The sequence below is a fragment of the Camelus ferus genome, chromosome 1 (assembly GCF_009834535.1).
Source record: "Camelus ferus isolate YT-003-E chromosome 1, BCGSAC_Cfer_1.0, whole genome shotgun sequence".
NCBI lineage: Eukaryota > Metazoa > Chordata > Mammalia > Artiodactyla > Camelidae > Camelus > Camelus ferus.
In genome coordinates, this window is record NC_045696.1 from 70,216,622 (window position 1) to 70,236,323 (window position 19,702).

The 19,702-nt window shown below is 35.9% G+C and overlaps 1 protein-coding gene across 4 annotated transcripts in view; it reads right to left on the reverse strand.

The window, feature by feature from the left end:
• The window catches only part of MAP3K13 (mitogen-activated protein kinase kinase kinase 13), a 149,798-nt gene that overhangs the window by 113,414 nt on the left and 16,682 nt on the right, over positions 1–19,702 (reverse strand). The window contains exons 3-5 of one of the 4 annotated variants that reach the window (XM_032482909.1): positions 16,772–16,929; positions 10,339–10,487; positions 5,653–6,762 (exon numbers count right to left, since the gene is read on the reverse strand). The exons of 1 other annotated variant lie outside the window; for it this stretch is intronic. The gene's annotated coding sequence lies outside the window, so the exon portion shown is untranslated. The remainder of the gene's footprint in view (positions 1–5,652; positions 6,763–10,338; positions 10,488–16,771; positions 16,930–19,702) is intronic. 2 more of the 4 variants (XM_032482908.1, XM_032482910.1) reach the window with 2 other exon arrangements.

Genomic DNA, 19,702 nt, shown 5'->3' on the forward strand with positions numbered 1-19,702 from the left:
TCCAATCTAATGTGATAGTGGCCCAGAATCCTACCAGTAGTAATAACAGTTGGCTGGCTGACCAGTCAATATGGGGTAAGGAGTAATCACAGCTCTTTTGGCAGAAGAGTTTTCTTTACTCTGTTGAAATGGATGCAATTACAGTAATTCACACCAAAGAGGGAGAGAATGATCCTTAACATTATGTATGGAGAGAGAATGATCTTTAACATTAAAAGTATGTTTTGAGGAGACGACCAAAGCAACACCTCTCTGAGTTATCTCTATACCATACTCATGCCTATATTTTAGTTCAAAACTCCAGGTGAAAAAAGGCTTCTGTGGTCAAACAGGCTGAGAAATGCTGCATGACCCTCTTATTAGAAATATTAACATTATAAGGTCCTGAGAAGTCTTGAAGTACATAAACTCATTTAATCTTATTTAATAGACTTTTATGGTTAGTGCTTTCAGTGCCCTGTTCAAGAAATCTTTGCATATCCCAAGACTGCAGATATATTTTTCCTTGTTTTTTCTCACTTTCTGGTTCTGAGTTTTATATTTAGATCTATGATTCATACCTATTTAATTTTTGTGTATGGAGTGAGAAAGACGTAGAGGTTTTTTCCCCCATTAAAAAATCCATTTGATCCAGCAACATGTTTAAAAAGACTATCCTTTTCCCATTGAATTTACTTGCTACCTAGATCAAAAATCAATTGACCTTATATGTGTATATCTATTTCTTGATGCATTTTTCCGTTCGATTGATATATTTATCTATCCTTAAGGCAATACTTGGTTAACTGTAGCTTTACAGTCTTGAAATCACATATCCCCCCATCTTGTTTCTTTTCAAGATTGTTTTATCTCTTCTATATTCATTGTGCTTCCAGATAAATTTTAGAATCAGCTTGACAATTTCTTCAAAAATGCCTGCTAGAATTTCGATAAGAGATTGCATGGGATCTATAGATTAATTTATAGAGAATCAGGATCTCAACAATTTTGAGTTCTATAATCCATGATTATGGTACGGTTGAATACATGTTTGAATTGCATGGGTCCATTTACACTCAGATTTTTTTCAATAGTAAATGCTATGGTACTACATTATCTGAGGTTGGTTGATACTGCGAATTTGGAACCTGGATATGGAGGAACTGTATATATGGAGGGCTGACTATAAGTTATATGCAGATTTTCAATTGTGTGAAGGTCATCAGCTCTGCTAACACTCGGCTTGTTCAAGAGTCAACTGTATATATATATTACACTATTTATTTTGATCTTCTTTAGTTTTTCTCAGCAATGTTTTACAGTTCTCAGTATAGAAGTCTTGTGATCTTTTTAAAGATTTATTTTTATGTATTTGGTATTTTAATGGTGATATTTTCATTTATTTTCTAATTGTTTTAGCTGAACTAATTATTTCAAATACAGTTTTTTATACTGACTATAACCTATAGCCTTGTTAAATTAATTAATAAGATCAAATAGTTTTCATAGCTTCTGCAGGGTTTTCTATGTATGTAATCATGCTGTGTGTGGATAATAACAGTTTTGCTTCCTTTCTAAACTTTGGCTTTTTATTCTTTTTTCTTGCCCTATCATGGTGGCCCTATACCAAGCACATAATATACATCATCTCATTTAATCTTTGTAAAACTCAGTGATATTCCTATTTTACAGATAAGAAAACTGAGGCTGAGAAATGTCCCATAACTTGCCCAATCAATTTTGCACATCTATTAATAGATCTAGAATTCAAACCCAGACACACTTACTCCAAACCAATACCTATGATTACTAAATTTGGAATATTAGGAGGCACAAAAGCAAAAAGTGTTATCAAATTAAAAATAGGAAAAAAACCTCATTAAAGGGCAAAGTATCAGTTTACAGAAAAAAAGAGCAAGTTGCCTTAAATATGAAAAGATGCTCAATCCCACTCAAAATGAGGGAAATACAAATTAAAACCATGCTAAAATGGTGCAGCCACTAAGAAAACTATAGTGGTCTCTCAAAAGATGAAAAATAGAATTACCATATGATCCAGCAATCCCACTTCTGGGTTTATCCAAAAGAACTGAAGGCAGAACCTCAAAGAGTTATTTACATACTCACAGTCATAGCAGCATTAGTCACTATAGCCAAGAAGCGGAAGCAATCTACTTGTCTATAGATGGATGAATGAATAAACAAAATGTGATATTTACAACACAATGGAATATTATTCTGTCTTAAAAATGAAGGAAATCTTGTCATATGCTATAACATGGATGAACCTTGAGGACTTTATGTTAAGTGAAATAAGCCTCACAAAAACACAAAAACTGTAGGATTCCACTTATATGAGATATCTATACTAGACAAATTCATAGAAACAGACAGTAGCCCCTTGCTAGGGGCTGGGGGAAGGAGAAATGGAAAGTTGTTATTTAATGAGTAAAGAGTTGAAGTTGTTGTTGTTCTTACTGAAGTATAGTTGATTAAAGTTTCAGTTTTGTGGGGGGAGGGTATGGCTCAGTGCAAGTGTGTGCCTCACATGCACACGGTCCTGGGTTCAATCCTTAGTCCCTCAATTAAAATAAATAAATAAATAAACCTAATTACCAACCCCCTGCAAAAAGAGTTTCAGTTTTGCAAAATGAAAACGTTCTAGAGATCTGTTTCATAATAATGTTAAGTTACTTAACACTACTGAATTGTACACTTAAAAATGGTTATGATGGTAAATTTTATGTTATTTTTTAAATCACAATTTAAAATTTTAAAAACTATTTTTAAAACCGTAACACAAATTTTATTATAAATTCTAAAAAAAACCCTGCTGAAACCATTATTTAAGCTATTTGGCAAAAATTCAAAAGTCTGATAACACTCTCTTATATGGTTGTTGCTTATAGGAATACAAATTGGTACAATCCCTATGGAACACAGCTAGGCAAAATCTAGGACACTTTTTGATGTACCAATTCTACTCTAGTGACTTTAATATTGTTTTAATGTGTGAAATGGTATGTGCCCAAGATTGTGAACTTTGGCATTGTTTACAATAAGAAGATACTGGAAACAACCAAAATGCCCATTACCGGATGATGTTAAATCAGTTGTCATACATCTATTCATTGAAATACTATGCAGCTATAATACTATGTATTTATTAATTTATTTTTAAATTGAAGTATAGTCAGTTTACAATGTTGTGTCAATTTCTGGTGTACAGCACATTGCTTCAGACATACATGAATATACATATATTCAACATGCAGCTTTTAAAAATGAGAATGTTCACTATGTACTGATATGAAACGAGATTCAACATGTATCATAAGTGGAAAAATTAAGACTAGTACATATAATAGTATGCATAAAAAGGAAGGAAGTAAAAATCTGTTTATACTTTTATATTGCCTTGATATATAAAGAAACTCTGGACACATGAAAAAATAATAATAGTGATTTGGGTGCCCTGAAATGGGAACTAAATGGGTAGGCGACTGGGGAAGGAAGACTTTTCAATGTATACTTTTTAAAATGATTTGGCCTTGGAACCATGTGAATATATAATCTATTCAAAAATTCAATTAAAATCCCTATGCTTAAAAATAAATTTTAATGGCACCAACTGACATTAAGTTATTCATAAAACAAATGTTTACCAAGTATCTACTGTACGTCAGGTAGGCACTATTTTGGGCACTGGCAATACAGCACTGAACAAGATAGAGTTCTTGCCCTCGGAGAATTTATATTCTAGTGGAAAAGACTATATATATATTCTGAATAAGATAAATAATGCCAGGTAGTTATTTAAGAAAAAGTAAATCAGGGTAAAGGAAAAAGCAGCGATACAGTGAAACTGAAGCAGTGGTGCCTTTGAGGAGGAGGCATTTGAATGAAGGGAAGGAAGAAACAATGCGGGGGAAAGCGTTCCAGGCAGCAAAAGCCGGGACACAGGAACAGTCTTCATGTGTTCCAGAAACAGCAAAAAAATTTACGTAGCTGGTGCAAACTGTGAGAACAATGGTAGGCAATGATGCTAAACCTTCGGTCAGAAGGAAGATCTTATGGGCTTTGTGGAGCAAAGGGTTTGGATGTTAGAGACACCTATTGGAGATTTTAAAAAGATCTGAAAGGGTTCTGGTTAAGATATTGCCAGTGCACACCTGTATGGCCTTCCAGGTGGTTCAAAGACTGAAATACTTCAAATATGATTAGGAAATAGCTGCTTCCCTGGTAATAGTATCACCTGCCGTGCTGGCTCCTCTCCCAGGATACCCAATCCCCTCCCCTCCATGAACCAATAACAAAATAAGTAGCCTGGCCTAGCAGTGGTTTTTGAGTTGGGGGAGTTAAATTAGCTCAGGAACCTAGAATCACTGCAATTCAGCAATCTAAAAGATGAGCCAAGGTTTCCCTTCATTACAGGTCTACAGCTTGCTTACGACAGTGTGTCTTGGGCTTCCATCCCACCAAGGGTCAGCTGGGGCCCAATTCCATTGTCTGGGCCCCTGCTTAGTCCAGCAGGAATAACAGGCAGGTTTGAGAAAAAGACTCAATGTCCCTGAGGTCTAAGATGCAGCTAGAGGAGAGGGGAAACCCAGTGTACTTCTATATAAACAATCCATCTCAGTACTCTCAAAGTAATTTGAAAGATTACTGGCCCACAGCCAGACTTTATAACTTTTATATAATATATTAACCACATAAAACTATTTCTATGTTCAAAGTCGTACAATTGTGGAGTACCAGGAGGTTTTTTTTAATTTTTGTTTTTTAATACATCATGGCAAAGGGAAATAGAAAATATCAACCTCCCTAACACCAAATGCAATCTTAATACTCTCATAGCCACACTCAATAAAATCAATGTTTGTATAACAATGTGTAGTTCCTAGACTCCGAATCTCAACGTAGAACTACTACAGCTGAAATACAGCAATTCTAATTTCACATATGAAATTTATTTTACACACTGTGGTACTAGGAATTCAGTCTGGAAAATTAGTACACATGTCAAAATCTTAAAAACAGATTTCTCCAAAGCTACACTAACTTTCTAAGGCTGCTTGCCATTTTCATCCACTTCACAAATTTACTCCCCTTTGAAAACACATTTTGCCGCTCTTAAATCTAGGATCCCAACATCTGATTATGCCGTATTAGTTCTACTTAGTTCTCATTCATTTGATGTCTTTGAACATCGAAACCTCCAGTTTAATTACTAAGAGACTACCACATACTTGCTAACATAAACTTGTAACATGAAACTAAACTAAAGGAAAAGCAACTGAAAAGAATATCAGGGAGAAATCTAAATACTACTTAGAAATTATCAGTCTCCGGGCACCAGATTTATATTTGATCACTTTTATTTTCTGACCACAAGCACCTTAATTCAACCAAAGGTAAGACATTAAAAGTCATCTCATGCAAGCAGGAGGTCCTGTGCTAGCAGAACACTTGCTGAAAAACTTTATGACTTTCCTTTTCATTTTAAAAAAGAAAACTACTCGTGAAATGCCAAAACTTTCTTGTACGTAGGTCTAATACACAAGATTTAGGGCCAGGTAAGACCTTAACCTTAGGTGGAATTGTTCCTACCATATTTTCATATTCAAGTATCAAAATATTAAAAACAAAACAAAACAAAACAAAACTACTTACACCACAGCAACCTGAAGTCTGCACAGACAGCATGAAACTACCAGCAGCCGCCTATTTCCTCACAGACTAAACTTTGTTCCCTTCCTGGCTGGTTCTGGATCGAGTTCACACTGATACACATTTACCATGGCCTTGGAAGCTACCACTCAACGAGGTGGGAGGGTTTGTTAATTTAACTCCTGCTTGATATCCACTTATCAGCAACTTCTCAAAGGTCAAGGTGAACATGTTTAAAGAGACAAATGCAAGGAAGATTCTAGAGAAAGCCTGAAAAATTTCATAACCTCTGATGGCTGAGTTTTGGTTTCAGAGGGGATTTCCTTCTTGTAAGTTCCTGGAAAAAAACAAACAAACCAATACAATAGTCCTCTAAGCATCAAAAATCTTGTTTTCGTCCTCTGATAAAAGTTTTCCCTCCTCCTCAGAATACGTACATTGTGCAATCATGGCAGAAAGAGGCCAGAAGTTGCTACGATAGTATCCCATCACCTCCATTCTCCCCAACTCCCTCACTAGTTAGGGAAGTAATGCAGAGTTCTTGTTAAACTTAGTGCTTTCTGACACTGAAACCACTTGCTGATCTAATGTAAAGTGAGAACTTGGATCCCAAATTCTGTTCTTCACAAGATAAAATGTTATGCTGCTTCATCTCTTTCCACATCCCTAAGCTTCTTTCCCTCTGAGCTATTATATTTCTGCAGTTGTGCATTAGCCTTTGAAGTAGAAACCATTTATTATGTACTTACTGCACTAATCACTTTATAAGCATTATACCATTCTCACCTAAGCAATAAATTTCAGGATCATCTTCAATTCTTCTTAGTCTGATTCTCTGTATCCAGTTTAGCCCCTTCACCATCCTGGTGGTCCTCTGCAATAAGCACTGTGGTAGGCAGAATAATGGCCCCTCTACAGGTGTCCACACCTTAATCACCATCTGAATAAGTTACCTTACACAGCAAAGGTACTTCATACGTGCAACTAAGGTTAAGAAGTTTGGGATGGGGTGACTATCCAGATGTGTCTCATCTTTCCCAGCTGTGGTAAGAGAGAGGTGCTGTGAGGACTTGACTCGCTCTTGCTGGATTTGAAGATGGAGGAAGGGCACTGCTAAAAGGTGGAAAAGGCAAGAAAACATACTTTCTCCAGAAGCCCCAGAAAGGGACATGGCCCTCACAATACTTTGGCTTTAGCCTAGTGAGACCCCCCATTGGATATTTGAACTACAGAACTGTAAGATAATAAATTTATATTGTTTTAAGCCACCAAGTGTGATAATTTTTAACAGCAGCAATAGAAAAATAATACAGGTACTTTAATTTCAAAATGTCCTTTTGAAAACATAATGCTCAGAAGTGACAGAATACTCCAAATGAGGTCTGAGGAGAAAAAAAAAATCATGGAACTATCAAGTTCCTTAATCCAGATGCTATAATTTTATAAACGCAACTCAAGATTGTTTCAGATTTTTACTGCATTATGCTGTTAAGTTAGTGTCACACAAACTACATCATATCAGGTGCCTCGTTCATTTTTTCAACTAATTTTGGAAATTAAATGTCGAGCTATATATTCAATCCTTTTAAATTTCACTTTGTTGGTTTTAGCTCATCCTTCTAACATTAAGATAGTTTTGAAATCATGCCTCTGTCCTCTTTCATTGGAAGTATCTTTTTAAGCCTAACTTCATTGACTTAATTCCTATGTATTCACCAAGCTATTAGTAAATAGATACTGAGCAGTCAAGATCAAGAATAGAGTGCTGAAACAGAGAATAGAGTTCTGTTATTAGAGACCTTCAGTTTGACATTGGTCCATGAATCAATACTCTTTGGGTATACAAGTTTCATCATCTGCAAAAACACCTACTCTCGTGTAGCTTACTTTTTTTTTAAACTTGTCAAATGTATCAAGAGAATAAAAAGACTTAATAAATGAAGATATGTCTACAGCATACTAATCCACCAGAATTCTACTGGAAATGGAGATGTGGTTAGTTTGATATGAGCAGTTTTTTGTTTTGTTTTGTTCTGTTTGTAATTCAATGCCCTCTTAGTGACTATCATCTTTTTTAAGAGTTTACAAACTATCAGTTAATCTTCCTAGAAGTCTACTTGAAATCAAAAGGAAGTCTTCCCAATTGTAGGAAGTGACAAGAATCTCTGTCTTAAAAGAGGAGATACAGTGGAGGGAGAAGTGGGGGAATACTGTGAAAGAATGCACGGTGGGAGGAATGAGCACTGCGTGCCCCTGGGAGAGTATAAAAACCACACTTACCAAGCAGGAGTGGTTGTTGGAAAGTAGTGTGACATTAGGGTTGAAACATACGATGTAGAGTCTTGAAAAGAAGACTAAGTTTTTAACTTAATAAATGAGAAAACAGGTAAAATTGCAAGATTTTAAAGAAGGAAAAGAACAAGGACATTAACAACCTAATTGAAAAATGGGCAAAGTTATATGCACAGCTCATAGAAGAAGAAATATAAATGGGTCAAATATATAAAAAGGCACTCCACCTCACTCATTATAAGAGAAATGCAAATTAAAAGTACAATGACATCATTTCAACCTATCAGGTTGGCGAAGTTCAAAAAGTTGCATAAGACACAATGTTGGTGAGGTTATGGGAAAATAATGGAAGATGAATTCGTAGAACCTCTAAAAAGCAAACTGGCAATCAAATTATGAATACATATACCCTTACACTCAGCAATAACTAAAAACATACATATATAAAAAGATATATATCCATGAATATTCACTGCAACATTGTTTGCAAAACATGTCAAACAGCAGGGAACTGGTAAATTAAATTACATTGCAAATATCCAATGGAATATTGGAATTTAAAAAAAAAGGGCAAATTTGTGTTACTGGTAAAGAGTGATTGAGGCATATTAAGTGAAAAAAGGTAAAATACAGAGCTGTGTGTGTCTGTGTAAAGGCAGAGTCTCTCTGGAAGAACAGTCAAGAATCCAGAAACAGTGGGGTGTCTCTAGGGAAGGGACTGGAGAGCTGTGGCTCAGAGGTGGGAAGGAGACTTATATATTCTTTTCTCCTTTTTGATCTTCCAAAGTTAGTATTACCTTTTTAAAAATAAATAGATATACTAAATGGCCACATGGCATCCTGGAATAGAAAAAGTATAGTAATGAAAAATCTGGTAAAAACCAATCTGGATTTTAGTTAATTTTCATGTACCTTTATAATTTCTTAATTTTGACAAATAATCCGTGGTTATATAAGATGTTAACATCAGGAGAAACTGGGTGAAGGTACTATTTTTTCAATTTTTCTCTAAATCTAAAATTATTCCCCAAATTAAAAGTTTATTAAAATAAGAAATAAACATTTAAGAAGTTAGTAGGGCAGCTATGATGGAAACGGCTTGGAGAGAGGAGAGATTAGAACCAAAGAGGCCAGGTGGAAAACTGTGGCAGTAATCCTGGCATGAGGTGATGAAAGCCTGCATTAGGGTAAAAGTCATGAAAATACAATGGAAAGAACTAACACAGACAGAAGACACATTTCAAATGGAAAAAAAATCAACAAAATATTTGCAATAGTGGAGAGAGAAAAGAATAGTGATACCAGTGACAAAGGATGAAAATAGAGAAGGAAGCTGGTTTGAAGGGGAATGAGATTCAATTCATTCACTCAAACAATATTTGTTGGTACCTACTATGCTAGGCACTTTGCAAAGCACTGGGGTTGTGAGAGTGACCCTAAAACATTTTAGTTCAATTGTCCAAAGGCATCTGGATATTACAGGATGAGAGTTCAGGTGAGAGGACAGAACTGAGATGGCTGAGAAAGACGATACAGAGTGAGGAAGGAGAGGCCAGAACTGAGCTGTGGACCAGAAACACAATTAGGGGGAAGAGAGGAGCAGCAAAGAAGAGAAGGAATTAGTTTTGGGAAAAAAAAAAAAAAGCAGGGTAGGGTCATTTCCTGGAAACCAAGATAAAAGATCAAAGAAGTAGAGTTTCATCAAATGCACTGTCCAAGAAATGAGGGTATGTAAAAGACCACAAGACAGCTGGTTAAAAAGAGAGATGACTGATGGCAAAGGATGTCATTCAAGAGACCTTTTTCACTTTCAATCAAGCCTAAATGGAACCCAGATTACAGAAATCAAAATTTTCTTACAAGAAAGCACTTCTGAGTCAAAGGCATTTGGGAAATGGTATTCCATTTATTATCATGCTCTCAAACTGGGTATATGGATTTTTATGTAGCATCAGCTTTATTTGGAGGAAAATATACTGAAAGAGAGAGAAAAATACAAAATTTGCATGATTTCAAGCAAATCCTAAGATTTCAAGCATAGGGCGCTACCTTCTTACCTCAAGGGCTACAAATTCACTCTCCAGTTCCATAAAGGGGTACTTGGGTAGAAATTTGAGAAGCACTGATATAATGGTCAGCTCTGCTTAAATGTGGGCTTTTAATTAAAACTTAAGATAACTATATTTTAAAAAATAACTTTATGAGCTATGGCCTCGCATGGCAAATTACAATAAACATTTCACATTCAAAGAAGAAAAATAATGAACAAAATTTTGGATTTACAACATTTGCCACTTTGTTATTTCTATTTATGTAACCATACATTATTTATCCTTTATTTTATGCATATTTTACATCTATTCAGTGTTTAATAAATATCTTTTATAAAAGCCTTACTTTGTCCAAAGGTAGACAGCAAATGCATCTGTGATCTCTGCAACAGTGTGAGGTACATGGAACAGAAGGGACAGAAAGCACCAAGCTGTACAGAATGCTGCAGGGCAGACACTGAACCTTTCACAAAGGCTGTACAAACTCATACACACCTGCAACAGGGAAAGATTTTTAAGCTACTCAATAATTAAAGTTAAAAGTAAATTCAATATGCTATTATTTTATGAGGCACCATGTATGTTAACATTAAATAAAACACAGATTTAAAGAATCAGGACTAAATAAACTGCCAGCCTATGGATGAATAACTCTTCTAGCTATTTTCTGAACAGTCAACATTTCATTGTGTATTTAGACCACACAAAAGACATTTACAGAATGACAATACTTTGATTCATCATGTATATCCAGCCATGTTTGCTTAGTCAAATGCCTGTCTGTTTGTCGATGTCATTTAAGGGCAGGTTTATAAAGCTTCAAGAACAAGAACTAGATCTGATTCCACTGATATAACTACCAAGGGAAACACAATGAAAAGAGTTTCAGAATTCCTGCCTCTACTCTGTCTGTGTTGTAAGGGCTGGAGAGTGCAAAGCCGTTTTTCTAAGCACTGAATATTTTGCCAATCCAGAAGAGCTATAATACACCACAGAGATATAAACTTAATTTCCAAATTAATTAAATTTATTATTTTTGATATGAAATATAAAAGAAACCCAGTATGCATTTTTCCTTTAACATTAAAAAAAAAAAGAGCCACTTAAAACCAGATGCAGAGGGAGGGTATAGTTCAAGTGGCAGAGTGCATGCCTAGCATGCACAAGGTCCTGGGTTCAATCCCACAGTACTTTCTCTAAAAATAAATAAATAAATAAACCTAATTACCTCCTCCCCTGACCAAAAAAACAAAACAAAACAAAAAAACACTAGATAGGTTAATGTCTACACAAAGGCAATTTTTTTCCTTTTCTTCCTTTAAAGTTTGAATAGGTGAGTGACCCTGCTGGAATTCCCCTGTCAGCTCTGGAGTTTCAAACAGAAACTACTGTCACATGATACATTAGAATGGCATGCCAAGTAGTATCTGTCTCTGCACCTTGAACGCGGATGTTATAGCACAGCTGAATCAATAAACTTTACATAAAATGAAAGTTTTTTTTCCCTTAGGACATTTAAGATCACATTTAATTATATTTGACAGTATATATTTATAGGGTCAATTATACACAGAAGTATTTACCCGGTTCAAGAAATTCAGTCTTGATACAGCTTCCAGCTATCAAAGACAGACCAATTTTTAAGTATGTCAAACACTGAATATATCATGCTGAAGTCACAATCTGAGTCCATATTTAATTCCTGTTACATTAGAATAACTACCTAAAAATCTACATAATAATGAAAGCATTTACCTTATCTGCTTTATTTCAGATTTTCTAAAATACCTACTTTCACCCAGAGGAAGTTATTCCCGATTTACTGTGAAAGGGCTTATAGCAAACCTGCCCTTTCCTTTGTAAGGCAGTCCAGAAACTAACCCTAAACCACTGAAAACTAGTACAGAGTCATAAGTAACATTCGGGATGATTTAGAACAGAAACACAGTATTTCCCCACCTAGGCCATAACTCCAGTTTCACCCTTGGCAATTCTCTCCCTCCGTTTTCAGAAGGTGAAAGTACAATAAGTTTGCTCTGGAATTTTAGCTCAGTTATCTAGCTTGCTCTCAAAAGCTGTTCACAGGACAGAAAAAAAAGTTAAACATTTCATAATCTGAGTTTCGATAGAATATATTAGTGTTTCAGAAGTTGAGATGAACTGGTACACAAGACTGAATGAGGAAAGAGAATCAGGGAAAGTGCAGCAAAGGGAACACTGCTCTCTAATATTTTTCCTAGACTCTCCATACTGTTTTATAATAGTGGCTGGAATCTTTTCAATATTATATAAAGAATATAAAATATTCTTTAAATAAAAATTTTAAACCATTACCATGACATCACAATAATTACAGCTCACAATGTTTCCTGTCCCTACTCCCTTCAATTTAGGAAGGCACAGGGATAATAATTCCACATAAAATTGCAACCCTGATTTTTCCCCTGTACTTTCTTTTTGTTTGTTTGGTTTGGTTTGGTTTTGAGGGGGGAGTCATTAGGTTCATTTATTTCATTTTATTTTTTTAATGGAGGTACTGGGGATTGAACCCAGTACTTCATGCATGCTAAGCATGCGCCCTACCATTGAGCTATACCCTCCCCATAACCCTGATTTTTCAAATAAAGCTGGAATAAAATGTAATTACTGGGGGCAAGGAGGAAGGAAAACTTAGATAATCAGATTGCCTTCTCTCAAAGACTTCTCTCTTCTATCTCCACCTCCCAACTGTTAACAAAAAGAAAAAAAAAAGAATTTTGATAGTATTATTTGGACATATTAAGATATTTAGCATAACCAATTCACAATTATTTCCTATGCTTTACTTCGCAAAATGCTTTCTTTAAAACCTATGGCATATAGAGAGATGTCTTAAAGGATATTGGCATCTTGGGGAAGGGAAGAGAGTTCAAAAACATCTTTTGTACTTTTTTATATATTTTGACTTAAATATATTTATAACTTCCAACCCCTATAAAATTATTTCCATTTTGGAAAATAAAAGCCACTCAGTGCAAAGATTTTTATGTGATGCTATCAAACAGTAAACTCTTAAATGCAAAAACAAGAAGTATTCTGGCTTCTAAGATACAATTTCATATTCACAAGTAAGGAAAAAATATATCCCATGCCTTTTTTATTCAGGGCTTTCTCTTATTGACTTTTTATATCCTGATGAATTCCACACTGATATCTTCTGCTCAGACCTCTCTCTTTCTCTTTTCTATGGTTAGTTTTGAAATCTCATAACCAAAAATATAAGAAAAGCTCATATGTATGGAGCCAGACATTGTTCCGAACACTTAATTTATACAATCCTCACAACAACCTCATGAGATACTTCCAGTTTAAAAATATGCTGTTATCCCCACTTTATAGAGTAGAACCTAGAAGTAGAGGTAGTTAATATTCCATGTGCAATAAGGCACGATAGCAAAATTTGTTTTGTTATGACTAAATAATTTGCTTATTTTTTTTTCTTTTTCTTTTGGATTTCTTTCCGAGGCATTTCCAAAGGAGTGACACTTGGAGGAAAGGGATGCGTGATTTTGCTGTTTTCATAGTATATCTCCATATTCTTTTTCTGAGATTTTTCTAATGCAGTGATTCTCAACTTATGGTCTCTGGACCAACAGCATCAGCATTACTTGGGAACTTGTTAGAAATGTAAATGCTCAGGTCCCATTAGAAACTCTAGGGTAGGGCCTGGCAATCTGTGTTTTTGTTCACACACACACACACACACACACACACACACACACACACAAACACACTCTGCTTTTTGTTAAATTACTCCTCTAGGATGATTCTGATGCGTGTTAAAGTTTGAGAACCATTGTATTAATGTGTAATATATACATCAGTTATGAAACAGATTCCATTTGGTCATACATTTCATATATCCAGGTATGACTACATATTTTTACTAATTGCATTACATCTCTTGGAAGGGAGGCACTTATTTGCATTCATTCCACAAACATTTACGAAGCACCTACTATGTGTTTAGAATGAGTGCCTGAAGAACTAGTCTAGTGAGACAGGCAGAAATGTAATAATTACAATGCCACATGCTAATACAGTGACAGAGATACACAGGAAGCTGAGGAGGGGCAAACTGCAGTAGGTTAAGGCCTGTGTCTTGATCTCTTAGGTACTGCTGCACTCCACTGCACCCTTCTGAGAAACATTATTTTGTGTGAACAGATCCTGCTGCCCTAGCCCAGGGACCCAAGCCCCAAACAGGGGCCTTATCATAGCAGCACTCCCTATCCTACAGGGATTAACAGGCTCAGGAAGATCATTCCTTCTTGGTGAGATCCACAGGCAGTGACAGACAAGTAGAGAATGTAGTCAGTTGTCTCTGGAGCTGCCTATGAGTCCAAAGAGTTTTCGAATTTTAATCCACAAGTAACTTTACAATAATTCACTCTTTTCCCACCACTCTCTCATGTTTTTCATAATGCTATCAAGGTATTTTCCAAAATACAAAAAGTTTTAAACACCCTCTGTACCCTTCCAAGTTCACATACTCTCTCTAATACTTTATTCACTATTCTGAATATAGTGTTTATCATGCCCCCAAAAGTACAGTGGATCCTTGAACAACACAGGTTTGAATTGCATGGGTCCACTCACATGTAGATATTTTTCAATAAATACACTGGAAAAAATTTTGGAGATTTGTGACAATTTGAGAAAACTCACAGAGGAACCATGAGGCCTAGAAATACCAAAAAATTTAAGAAAAAGTTAGGTATGTCACGAATGCATAGATGCTCCCTGGTGGTCTAGTGGTTAGGATTCAGTGCTCTCATGAATGCATAAAAATATATGTAGATACTAGTCTATCCTAAAATAGGCATAAAGTGAGTGATATTTAATATACAAATAATATGTTCATTTTCTTATTGTTTTATAACTTTGCTTTCAAAGAATTATATTACCATGAGGTATGCTTCTCTCATAAATGGAGAAAGAGCCTGTCATCACAGGTAAGTGGTTTTAAAAAAAAAAAAATGCTTCTAATACTGTATTATGAATATAACTAATATTCTATGCCAAAAAATTTTATAATGATTCACTCATTAGTGAATAGGCTAGGCTACCATGAAGCAACTGTACTGATAATACTAGGCTTTATGGTAATAAAGCACTCGAACAGCTGCTTCTTCATCATCAATACATGAGTTGTTCTACCTGTAAATAAATAAGAATTTTTTTCACATTATCTTTTCATTTTTGATATCCAGTGTTAGTACAATGGATAACATCTACCATGTTTTGTATCATATAAGACAATACTGATGTGGGTACTGACAGATTCACCTTATAAACAGATGACATAAACATACAGTAACTGATAAATCCAGTATAGTACTATAACTATATTTTCTCTTATGATTTTCTTAATAACATTTTTCTTTAGCTTACCTTATTATAAGAATACAGTATATAATCCATATAACATACACAATATGTGTTAATTGACTGTTTTGGCTATTGGTAGGGTTTTCAGTCAAGAGTAGGCTATTGGTACTTAAGTTCTGGGGAAGTCAAAAGTTTTATGTGGATTTTTGACTGTGTGGGGGTTGATGTCCCTAGCCCCCATGTTGTTCAAAGGTCAGCTGTACTATTTTTCATTTTTATGAAAATGTATAAGATACTTTTGAAACTTATTTTGTTCAACATTGTATTTTGAGATTGATCTACATTGATACAAGAAGCCCTACACTGCACTGATGAATTTTATTACAATGAATGAACAGTCCAGCAAAATTTATTCACTCATTTTCCCCTATTAGAACTTTAGGCTATTTACTTTTTTTTCCTTTTAAAACAGCAATGCAATGAACATTTTAACAGATTAATTCAGCAAATATATGAAGAACACCACATTTAAAAAAAAAGTATCTGAATCTCTCTCTTCTCCAAGCTTCCCCTCTTTCTCATACTCTCAGTTTCAACCAAAAAGTACAGAAATTCTTTCAAAATAGCTGAATAAGAAGGAAAGGAGAGTCCAGATAATAAAGAGAATCTTAATGGGCTTGAAGACCTCCCTGGGCTACCAAGAAAATAAGTAAAGATGTCTCTGGGGCTGAGAGCAGACACATGGGATTGAAAGACTAATTTTCTCAAATAAGGAAGGAAACAAAGGGTGCTACTACTTGAAGTAGTAACATCCCTTGGACACTCATTCTAAAATAGGAGTAAATCCCAAAGTACTAGTCAGATCAAGGTTCTACTGGTTTGAGCTCTTCAGAGACAAATTTTGAGACACAAAACAGGTCAATTCAAAGTGCCTTCTGACTCAACTCCTAGGAAGTCCTTAAGCTTTACCAGGACAGCCTGGCTTTCTTCTGGAAGGTGGAGTATAGCCATCACTCACTACCATGAAAGTCATAAGCAGAAAGCAGCAAGAACAGAAAAGCATTAAGGAACACAGAAATGAATGAGAAACAGCAATGATGGCACAGTGGCAGGTGCTGACTGCCTCTGTCTATCAACAGGAATAACTAGGCGCTGGAGAAGTTATGCCATATTATTTTCGTTAATTTTTTTCCCTTTCACAACACTTTTTTTCCTTTCATGCTTTAGTTTGAATAATTTCTATTGACCAACCTTCAAGTTCACTTATTCCTTCCTCAGCTCTGCCCAGTCTCTTGATAAGCCTGTCAAAGGAGTTCTTCATCTTAGACATATTATTTTAGTATGCCCATTTGACTTTCTATAGTTTACATTTCTCTAAAAGTCCTCATTTGTTCATGCATATAACTCACCTTTCCACTAGATTCTTTAACATATTAATCATAATTGAAGTCCCAGTCTGATAGATAGCTTCAACATGAGTCATCTCTAGGTCTGGATCTGTTGATTATCCCTTGAAAATGGTTTTTTTCACGTATTTTATAATTTTGAATTGAATGCCAGACATGGTCTGTAGAATAATCATACAAATGAAGAAATGAATAGTTATTCTTGGAAAGCAGCTTGCCTGTTCTTCTGTCCTGCAACCTGGCAAACTGAAATTCCAAAGAAAAACAATCTAGTCAGTAGCTAAGCTGGGTTTGTAGTTATACTGTTGCTATGACTACCTTCCGTGCTCCTTCCTCCCTGAGTGGGCAGCTGCTACCTTGTGCTTAGTGTGGAGTCTAGGGTATTCAAGGGGTTTTACTCAGTGTTCCTGCTCCACTCTCAGCTTTCGGTAGTCACTGCATGCCTGTGCCATAGAGGGGGTTCTTTCTCTGCATCCCTGCCCCTCCCTAAATGGTGGGCTGTTGTTGTTTATTCCTTAGTGTTAAGCATCTTCATTCTCTTGATCCAGCCTCAGTCTTAGGCAAGCCCTAAGACCTTGGGTAAGGGGCCTTCTGCACCGTCACCCCAATCCTGTGGCAGTGAAACTCTACCTCGTATCTGTAGGGGAACCCTCCAACACCCAGATCCCACACTAAACACAAGATAGCAGCAGCCACCAGTGGAGAGTTTCCTGTACCTCCTCAGGGAAGAAATCTTCTACTTCTACCCTACTCTCAGAAGCAGTGAATCTTTGCCTCTGAAAAATGGAAGGGTTCCCTGTCCCTCCCCCAGTGACTTAAAATTTTTGCTTCATATGAGAGAATGGTTAGTGAAGTGTGCAGTATTTTATAACTGTGTGTCCTAAAGGATGGCTTTATCCAATCTACTGTCTGTCCCCAATCTTCCATGAGCACCACTGCAGGATGTTGTAGGTGCAACTGTGTCTCTCTAAAAGATAAGTTGAGGTCCTAACCCTTGGTATCTGTGAATGTGACTTTATTTAGAAATAGATTCTTTTCAGATGTAATCAAATCAAGATGAGGTCATACTCGAATAGGGTGATCTCTAATCCAATATGACTGGAGTCCTTATAAGAAAAAGTGTGGAGATATCATTCCTCCACAGAGAGTCAGCAAGATGGCAGAATAAGAAGCCCCAAGCAAATGGTGTTGGGAAAACTGGACAGCAGTATGTAAAGCAGTGAAGCTAGAACACTCCCTTACACCATACACAAGAATAAACTCAAAATGGATCAAAGATTTAAACATAAGACAAGATACAATAAACCTCCTAGAAGAAAATATAGGCAAAACATTATCTGACATACATCTCAAAAATGTTCTCCTAGGGCAGTCTACACAAGCAATAGAAATAAAAGGAAGAATAAACAAATGGGGCCTAATTAAACTTACAAGCTTCTGCACAGCAAAGGAAACTGTAAGTAAAACAAAAAGACAACCTACAGAATGGGAGAAAATTTTTGCAAATGAAACTGACAAAGGCTTGATATCCAGAATATATAAGCAGCTCATATGACTTAACAAGAAAGAAACAAACAACCCAATCCAAAAACGGGCAGAGACCTCAACAAGCAATTCTCCAAGGAAGAAATACAAATGATCAATAGGCACATGAAAAAATGCTCAATATCACTAATTATTAGAGAAATGCAAATCAAAACTACAATGAGGTATCACCTCACACTAGTCAATGGCCATCATTCAAAAGTCCACAAATGACAAATGCTAGAGAGGCTGTGGAGAAAATGGAACCCTCCTACACTGCTGGTGGGAATGCAGTTTGGTGCAGCCACTGTGGAAAACAGTATGGAGATTCCTCAAAAGACTAGGAATAGACTTACCATATGACCCAGGAATCCTGCTTCTGGGCATATATCCAGAAGGAACACTACTTCAAAATGACACCTGCACCCCAATGTTCATAGCAGCACTATTTACAATAGACATGGAAACAGCCTAAATGTTCATCAACAGATGACTGGATAAAGTGGTATATTTATACAATGAAATACTATGCAGCCATAAAAACTGACAACATAATGCCATTTGCAGCAACATGGATGTCCCTGGAGAATGTCATTCTAAGTGAAGTAAGCCAGAAAGAGAAAGAAAAATACCATATGAGATCGCCCATATGTGGAATATAAAAACAAACAAACAAACAAAGCATAAATACAAAATAGAAACAGACTCATAGACATAGAATACAAACTTGTGGTTGCCAAGGGGGTGGGGGGGGTGGGAAGGGATAGACTGGGATTTCAGAATGTAGAATAGATAAACAGGATTATACTGTATAGCACAGGGAAATATATACAAGATCTTATGGTAGCTCACAGAGAAAAAAATGTGACAATGTATATATATATATGTTCATATATAGCTGAAAAATTGTGCTCTACACTGGAATTTGACACAACATTGTAAAATTATTATAAATTAACAAAAAATGTTAAAAAAAAAAAAATAGGAAGCCCCAGATCTAGTGGCCCTCCAGAGACACAGACTTAACAACCATATATGGTATAAAAAGCCTTTATACAACCCCCAGAACCAATTAAGAAGTCAGTACTCCAGGCATGCTTAAAGCCAAGAACAGTCACATTGAAATGGGTAAGTAAGCCATTTCACTTCACCTATGAAAGCCCTCCAACCTATCTGGCAAAGTTTGGTGCGATCAGGATTAAAAGCCTAACTCACAGCTTCTCCATCAGGTGGGAAAGAGAAGAGTAGAATGTATGTTAAACATTCCAGCTTTTTGAGTGACTGCCTGAGGAACCGGTTTCTGTCTCACCTGACTTGGAGTGCTGAGGAAATGGGCAGACTTTGGATGCCACTGAGAACTGAGAACAGGGCAGAGCACAGAGGCTAACTGTAGCACCAGAAAATCTGCAA